Below are 10,000 nucleotides of genomic sequence, written 5' to 3' on the forward strand. Positions count from 1 at the left end.
GACCCATGCTGCGAGTTGTCTCATGCCATAAATAAACCCGGACACTCAAGAAATCTGTTGGACAAGCGGATTCACATCTCTTACAACCTACACAGTCTTCTGTTCTTGGAGCAGGAGCAATTTGCTTAGCTTTACATCCGTCCCAAGGTATCATTTCCAATACATCTGTGGGCAGGCTCGTACACATTGAGTACATCCTATACATGTATCATAAATCTTTACTGAATGTGACATTGTGTCTATCAATTTTTTGAACGTTATCAATTTTCGATCTGGTAAAATCGGTAGTAAATGAATCATATATTGTAGATACCAGATGAATCAGTAGTTTACCAGAATTGATTTTTTTTTAGAATCAATTTACCTCTGGATCTGTTTAGGAAAGAGGACCAAGATACTTTGATTTCTTACGTTTCAGCAAACATGGTCATACGAGTCATATATGCTAATTTTAATTGGTGAATATAATATTATATATATCTGTCTTTTTTTATATCATTATGACTATTTATTCAACAAGTTCGATTGATTGATACGAGTTGATTTTCTGTTACGATGGATCGACGAAACAATAGCTGGCCCAATAGCTGCTTCAGCGGCTGCAATAGCTATAACAAAGATCGAGAAAATGTCTCCTTTTAATTGTCGACTATCAAATAAATCAGAAAACGTTACGAGATTCATATTAACCGCATTCAGTATAAGCTCAAGACACATAAGTGCTCTAACCATATTTCGACTTGTGATCAATCCATAAATACCAATAGAAAATAAATAGGCACTCAAAATAAGTACATGCTCGAGCATCATTGACCAACTCCTCATCAATCTCGATTCATTTCAATATGAACAACAATTTCACTGATTGACTCGAATATAAAACAAGTACGGAACAAAGGAAGGTATTGGTAATGGATCGAACTAAAACAAAACCCTTTTTAATTTAATATATGAACAATAAATATATAAATTGAATTGAAGCAAAATGGATGTAATAACAATACAAGAAGACAGAACAAGGCCTTATTTATTTTTATTTTAAATTTATTTTAATTTTATTTTGGATTTCTAATTCATTTCTAATTCTAAGTATTTATTACTGACGAGCCATAGCAATTGCACCTATCAAGGCAACTAAAAGAATTATAGAAATGAGTTCAAATGGAAGATAAAAATCTGTTGATAAATGAATCCCAATTTGTTGAACATTACTTATCAGGTCCTGCTCTATAATCTGGTTTGATCCTGTAGTCCAAATAATCCCATACCATGACGTATCTGAAATAGTAGTAATTAGTGAAAAAAGAATACTTGTACAAACCAGTGAAGTGACCCCATCTCCAACGGTCCAAAGATAGAAATCATTGTAATATTCTGAACCATTCATGAACATCACAGCAAATATGATTAAGACATTTACAGCTCCCACGTAAATAAGGAGCTGTGCAGCAGCTACAAAATAGGAGTTAGATAGAATATGGAATAAGGATATACAAACAAGAACCAATCCCAATGAAAAGGCAGAAAAAATGGGATTGGTAAGTAATACCACTCCTAGACCCCCTAGTATAAGACCTGATCCCAAAAATACTAAAAGAATATCATGTATTGGCCCAGGTAAATCCATTATGTATAAAATAAGAGATAAAAAAAAGTTGAAATATTTCATGACCTTACTGACCCAGCCAGGAAAAAAGAGGTTACCTTGTTTTTTTCTTGTATATGATACGTTTCTAATTGAATCGTAATGGGGTCTGGATTGAGGTAGATACAGTTATTGGACTAATTCCACTTCTGTATCCGAAAGAGTAGTTCGGAGTTTGATATTCCGAAATCATCATGACTATATTCATATATTCTAAATCCAAATCAAGCCGCGATTCTCACCAATCAATAGTTATGATTTGTAGTTACTGACCAACCAAAATGAAAGAAGCTTCACTCCTTTAGATCAAAAATGAATCTTAGTCATTGGTAATCGTTATTGAATCAAGGGGTTTATCTGTGGTTATTTTAATTTGAGTCGAATTCATAATTGTTCGAATTGTGTAATCCCCAATTACTGACATTGGTAACCGACCCAAAGCAATTTGATTATAATTCAATTCGTGACGATCATAAGTGGAAAGTTCATATTCTTCAGTCATTGATAGACAGTTTGTTGGACAATACTCGACGCAGTTACCACAAAATATACAGATTCCAAAATCAATACTATAATTAAGCAACCGTTTCTTTCTAATATCTGTTTCCAATCTCCAATCAACAACGGGTAGATCTATGGGACATACACGAACACATACTTCACAAGCAATGCATTTATCAAATTCAAAGTGGATTCGACCACGGAAACGCTCTGATGTGATCGATTTTTCATAAGGATATTGAATAGTTATAGGTAAACGATTCGCGTGGGATAAGGTAATCATGAAACTTTGACCAATGTACCTTGCAGCTCGTACTGTTTGTTGACCATAATTCATGAACCCAGTCATCATAGGGAACATATCGTGGCTATCCATGAATAATTTGATATTTCTTTCTCTTGCTTAAGGGAGGTTATGAATCTAGAGTATCATATACTGTTACAGTGAAAGGAGTTGGGAAGAAGTTGTCAATAATAGATTACCCAGAGAAATGGGTAAAAGAAATTTCCATCCAAGATTTAATAGTTGGTCCATTCTCATCCTAGGTAAAGTCCATCTTGTTGTGATAGGAATGAACAGGAACAAATAAGCTTTAGCTAATGTAATAAGGATACCAATCGTTGTTCCAAATACTCCCCCCGTTTTATTTATTCCGAAAAGTTCAGGAATGAATATGTACGGAATAGAGAGATTCCACCCGCCCAAGTAAAGAACTGTTACAAATAATGAAGAAACTAGTAGATTTAGGTAAGAAGCAACGTAAAATAAACCAAATTTGATACCTGAATATTCGGTTTGATAACCCGCTACTAATTCTTCTTCTGCTTCTGGTAAATCAAAAGGTAATCTCTCACATTCTGCTAGGGAAGAAATTATAAAAACTATAAACCCTATGGGTTGACGCCACAGATTCCATCCCCAAAACCCATATTTTGACTGTGCCTCAACTATATCAATTGTACTTGAACTGTTAGATAATCATAGTCGATGATAACATCACTGTTCCCATCGCTATTTCAGAACCGTACATGAGACCTCAGCTTCATACGGCTCCTCGATGGCCACAAATAAATCTAAGGACTGATTCAGTATTACCTCGGCATTTTTTGAGAGTGAATAGAGTAAAGATGCATCAGGGAGTCCCTAATTAGACCAATGGAATTCTGTCTGCTATAATAACAAATTCAAAGTGCTTCCGAATTGCTCTCATAATTTATTTTATAATTAATATTACAATTTATCTTTGTTCAGTAATAGCTTAATCTTTCAATAAAATACTCGTTGTATCAATAGATATTTCTACCCATATCTTTCGATTACGAAAAAGAATTAGACACTCTACATTAGTTCATTTCATGAATCATGATAAGAAGCCTATCTGTATTAATACGGATGGGATGGAGGAAAGAAAGAATAAAGAAAGATCTATTACTATTTATTTTTCCTATTGCATTCCATTTCTTTCGTTCCTGTTCTTCTTTCGCAGAAGAGGGGATTCTCAAAAAAAAAATAAAGGATTACTTCGTTCCGATAGTCATTTCTTTAATCAGTGGATAGGAGCATACTCTGGATCGGAATCATGGGGAAGTACTGCTTGATCATTTCTACCAACTTAAAGCCCTCATTATGATTCCTTTTATGCAAAAATATCCCTTTGGTTTTTGATACCTTACATTATTTCCATGACGAATCCTTTGTGTACCTTGGTGTTCCTAACCGTCCACTCATTTTTGATTGATTCCCGATATGATAATGCATACAATAACAATTGTAGAAACTCCATACAGTTGATCTTTTGCACCCGCTTCAAGTCATGATGACTAATCAACCAATCTTGGGGTAAACAGTTTCCACCGCTTATCTTTACTTACACTTTCCTCTCGTACATAGGGAATGAGAATCAATCTTCTTACTGCGAATTCATAAGCTGTTTTGTTTCACTCATATAACCATCTCGTTTAGTTCATCAACCTAAATGGTGAATAAAAAAATCAAGATATCTATTCAATACATTCAACCTCTTTCCTAGAAATAAAGGAAAGAAATAAAAGTTAATGTTGCAACGAATCACACGTAGAGATATTGATAACACACATGGAGTTAATGGTATTTCATAACTAATAGATTGAGCAGCAGCTCGTAGACCACCTGAAATATTTATTATTCGATCCATATCCTGACATAAGAAGTCCAATAGGAGCAATACTGGAAATGGCGATCCACAAAAAAACACCTATACCGAGATCGGCTAGAACAAGGCGATAGCCAAAAGGAATTACTGAATAACTTAGTAGAATTGATATGACCGCTATGGATGGCCCGATACTGAATAAACGAATATCTCCTCTAGATGGGAGAAGATCCTCTTTGAAAAGCAGTTTTGTCCCATCCGCTAGAGCTTGAAGAATTCCCAAGGGACCAGCATATTCAGGCCCAATACGTTGTTGTATCCCTGCGGATATTTCTCTTTCTAACCACACAATCACGAGTACCCCTATTGTGATCCCCGATACGGGAGTAAAAATAGGGACAAGCGTCCCTATAAGGCCATAGCCTTCTTTAAAGATTCCGATCTGGAAAAAGAATTGATAGCTTGTACTTCTGTCGTATCAATTATCATTTCAACGATCAACTTCTCCCATAATGATATCTATACTACCTAGTATCGTCATGATATCAGCCAATTTCATTCTTTTAACTAGCTGAGGAATAATTTGCAAATTTATGAAACCCGGTGGACGAATTTTCCATCTCCAGGGAAAAACACTATTATCTCCTATCAGAAAAATTCCTAATTCTCCTTTTGGGGCTTCTACTCTCACATAAAGTTCTTGTTTTAACAATTCAAAGGTGGGAGAAGGTTTTTTACTAATGAATCGGTATTCAAAATCGTTCCATTCAGAATCCTTTGCTCTATCAAAGCGTCGTACTTCTAAATTCTCATAGGGTCCCCCCGGAATTCCTTCCAGAGCCTGTTGAAGAATTTTTATAGATTCCGTCATTTCACTGATTCGTACTAAATAACGAGCTAATGAGTCTCCTTCTTTTTGCCATTGGACTTCCCAATCGAATTCATCGTAACACTCATAATGATCAACTTTACGAAGATCCCATTGGATTCCGGAAGCTCGTAGCATTGGTCCCGATAAACCCCAATTTATTGCTTCCTCTCCACCAATAATGCCCACTCCTTCAACTCGTTCCAAAAAAATAGGATTCCGCGTAATAAGCTTTTGATATTCAACAACTCCTGTTAAAGAATAATCGCAGAAATCCAAACATTTATCTATCCATCCGTGAGGTAGATCAGCAGCTACTCCTCCGATACGGAAATAATTATGCATCATTCGCATACCTGTGGCAGCTTCGAATAGATCATATAGCAATTCTCTCTCTCGGAAAATATAGAAGAAAGGAGTCTGTGCACCGATATCTGCCATAAAAGGCCCAAGCCATAACAAATGAGAAGCTATACGACTTAGCTCCAGCATAATAACTCTGATATAACTGGCTCTTTTAGGTACTTGAATATTTCCCAATTGTTCGGGGCATTTACCGTTATTGCCTCTGTGAACATAGTAGCTAAATAATCCCAACGTGTTACATACGGCAGATATTGTATAATTGTTCGGTTTTCCGCAATTTTTTCCATTCCTCTGTGTAAATAACCCAATATAGGTTCACAGTCAATAACATCTTCACCATCTAGAGTAACAATGAGTCGAAGAACACCATGCATTGATGGGTGGTGAGGGCCCATATTGACTATCATGAGGTCTTTTTTTGTAGCCGGTACAGTCATATGCTTTCTTCCCCGATTCATTATTCCATGAATTGTTGAAAACGAAACAAAGTTCATCAAAATTCAAGATCTAATAAACCAAAAAATTCAAATGAATCCTCAAATTAACGATTTTTTGGCTCCCGAATATCCAACTGACCAATTAATTCCTTATAACGTACTCTATTTTTTTTTGACAAATAAGCCAGCAGCCGTTGACGTTTTCCCAGAATTTTTCGCAGACCTCTCTGAGATAAATAGTCTTTTCTGTGAAATTCAAAATGTGCAGTAAGTCTCCGTATCTTATTGGTGAAATTGAATACTTGAAATTCAACAGACCCTTTGTTTTTTTCTTTTTCTTCTTGCGGAATAACCGAGATAAATAAATTTTTTACCATAAAAAAGAATAATTCTTCTCTCTTTTTTTTTTTCTTTCGTTCCCACAAATATGGATTTTACCGATCAGGAATAATAATAAAATGATAATGCCAGTCATTTCGATCTGGTACACACAATAATCTGGATTTATTCATATAATAACTTTTTCTATTTAAATTGAATTAATAAATCCAATTTAATTTGTAATTTGATTCGGATACAATACATAGAAAGGGATGGTACATTTCTGGACCCACGAAAGAGAATGATTTGGGTTTAAGAAGATTCTGTTGATTCATTCCTAGGTCCAATTGATACGTCATTGAATCAGTATCATGTGTCAGAATGTAATGTAACACAACGTGTGTGTACACCTGTCTGTCTTCATATATCGGCTATGATACATGATGTATATAAAATGTACCATTAACTAATTCTGAATCGTGGATACATATATATTCTTGACATACTGAAACGACTGCCATTATTCGTATCAAACCAATAGCGATTCATACAAGCTAAATCTTCTAATCGATAATTGGGCCAAAGAAATAATTTGAATTGAATGAATTTATTTGTATCTGTATCAAGACACTTGTCCTCATCCAAAAATTGCCCAGAGTTCTTTACGTTATTCTCATTGAAAAATACTGGATTTATATCCACAATATTCTCATTACTGAAATTGAAACACATTAAAATTCTCAATTTTCTACGACGTCTAGGAGATAGAATATTTTCAGGAACAAGAAAATCATAATGATTTTCATCTCCATTCATAAGCATCTTTCCATGTTGTGCAATAGATCCATTGAAAGAATTCTCATCAACATATTTTTTTTCTCGACGTTCTCGATTAGTTTGGTGTTTACTCTTATGGACCAATGAAATGCCTATGGTTTGATACATAATAAATTGTCCATCCCGTTTTATAGACAGGCGGGCTGGTTCAATAATAAATATTCCCCTTTTTATCAATTCCGTAAGAGTGAGATCCTTCTGAATCAACATTACGTCCAGGCGCATTTCTCCTCTTTGAATAGAGGATATAGCAATTTCCCTTGGATTTATCAGTCTAAGCAGGAGGCAATATACCTTGATATTATTGATCATTCTTTGATTCAAAGAATCGTCCCATCTCAATTGAAAAAGCAAATATCTTTTTAGGAAGAACTCTAGTTCTGCTTCTCTGTTGCTCTTGTATTTTCTTTTCTTTCTCCTTTTTTTAATGTCTGATTCCGCGTAATCCTTTTCAACATATTTTTTTTTTTTTTGTGCATCTGATTCAAGATTCTCTTGGTTTCGTGCATCTGATCTAATATCCCCTTGGCCCGGCTGTTCTTCTTCTTTTTCTTTATTTCGGTTCTCTAATTCAAGATATTCTTTTTGATTAGATGATATACGAAGATCTTTTTTTTGATTTTCACTAATGTTTTTATTTTCACTAATGTTTTTATTTCCATGAAAATTTAAAAGAAGTAATTTGATTGGTATGATCCATGGTTTCATTTTATATGTATCATAAAGTCGCACAAATTCTGGAAGAACCAAGATTCCAGATTCGATATGGACGATATCGCATTTCTTCATTCATTCCCATCCAATCAAAAAAGTTTTTTTTTTGATTGGGTGGGTTGATTTCTTGATGAATCGTGAAATAAAAAAGATCTTTTTTATCAATTATTTCATAATCATTAATCCCATTCTTAGTATTTTTATTAATATTGGTCCCAGTATCCATATCGGTCCAGGTATCAATATCGATATTTTTTCTAAGACAAAAATGCAGAATTCTCCACTCAAAATATTTTCTATCCGGATTTTTACCCGTATCCATAATAGACTCTTCTTCTAGATAATCACTAATAGCTATATCCCCCAGTACATAACATGATTCGGGTTTAGGTGTGTTGTCATTATAGGGAATCTCTCGGCCCCCATTTACTTTTAACGGGGATACATAAATATATGAGCTCTTCCTATCCTCATAATTAATATATTTACACGATAAAAGATCATATCTGTAGTGTTTTTTAAATTTTTCTTTTTGACTCGGCAATGAATTCACCGCGCAATCATTTTCTTTCTCGTAATAAATGAATTGGTCTTTTTCTTTTTCATATGAATCCCATTTTTTGGAATCTTTATTTTCAATCGTACGACGATGATTGACTCTAGTTCGCCATTTTTTCGATACTAATCTAGACCATCTATTCTGAGATAAATTGTATTGATAATGACGCTTTAACCAGTTTTTCCATTCATTCATTCTGGAATTCGAAAATTTCTTATGTCTTGGTTTGAAATCAAAAATTCCTCGTGTACCCAAATAGTCCTTTATTCTATGCTTAATAAAAGGAGATGCGCCATGATATTGAAGTACAGATATCAAGTGATACTTGTTAATAACTTCTTGGTTTTGTGATAATTTGTAAAATACATATGCTTGGGACAAGAAAGATAAGTTACAATAAATCTGTGAATTATTATTTCGAATATTCGAAATAGAAAGTGACTTTTGGATAGTCAAAATAAACTGAGTTGTATTTTGATTTGTTTCATCAATTCCTTCTTTATTTGTTTCATTATTGTAAATATATTTATCGATAAGATTTTTTGTTGATTCAAGGAAAAGTTGTGTATTAATCCTGGGAATGTTAATGGCACATAGAAAGATATCTATGTATATTCTTTCAATGAAATATTTTATAAAATATTGCGATTTACGTATTAATCGGCACTTCTTTTTTTTGATCTCTGCCAAATATGTTTCTGTGATTCCGATCTTTCATCATCAAAACTTGTCTTGTTAGGACTAATATTTATATCTGTATCTGTAGTTAGAAATATTTTTTTCTTGTCTTTTTTTATTTTTTCTATTTGATTTTTGATTTTGGTTGTACTATCAGTCAGATCTTTCATTTTTTTTTCTGTCAGTGAATAATTTGTCCAATCCATGGATCTAATTTGAATAGTCGAGTCGTGAGTAATCTTATTACTGATTATGAAATCTTTTCCAGTTTCACTCGGTTGATAGCCTTTCCTCAACCCAAATAATAAAATTGAGTTCACTTTTGTAAGCTCTTTCATTATTCTTTTTATAAATAGAACTATTTTGATAACCCATCTTATTTTTTCTTTTGAGACCTTTAGACAACATTTTGTTCTTTCTTTTAAAATTCTGAAAACTCGAAAATATTTTTTTTGAACTTTTCTCGTTTTTTTTTCGAGTTCTTTAAAAATGGGTTCAAAAAAAGAAGGTTCTTTTCGTGGAGAACCAAAAGGTAATTCAGTTTCCATTCCCCAGACCGTTAAAAAACAAAAATTTTCTATTTTTCCTTTGTTTTTCATTGGATCTCTATGATGAAATTGTAGTTTAGATCCCCGCCAAGGTTTCAGACAGAAAGGAAATAAGATCTTTATCTGAATCCCATCTGTTAACCAGTTTTTCGGAAATTCTGTTTCTGATAATTGAACACCATTATAGGTGCATTTAACATGCATTTCTTTATTCCACTCCTTCAAATCCTCGTACCACTCGGGAAATTGAAATAATAACATACGGCCAAGATTTTTAGCTATTATCAATGAAGGCAATATGATGTATTTTCTAAGAATCGATTGGGTTACTAACATAGAACCTCTTATTGCTTGAGCAAATATAATAGTATCCCAAGTTTCTGATATTGCTATC

Source organism: Tasmannia lanceolata, unplaced genomic scaffold, assembly GCF_043159265.1.
Source record: "Tasmannia lanceolata isolate RefF3 unplaced genomic scaffold, GAP_Taslan_0.1 ptg000929l, whole genome shotgun sequence".
Lineage (NCBI taxonomy): Eukaryota > Viridiplantae > Streptophyta > Magnoliopsida > Canellales > Winteraceae > Tasmannia > Tasmannia lanceolata.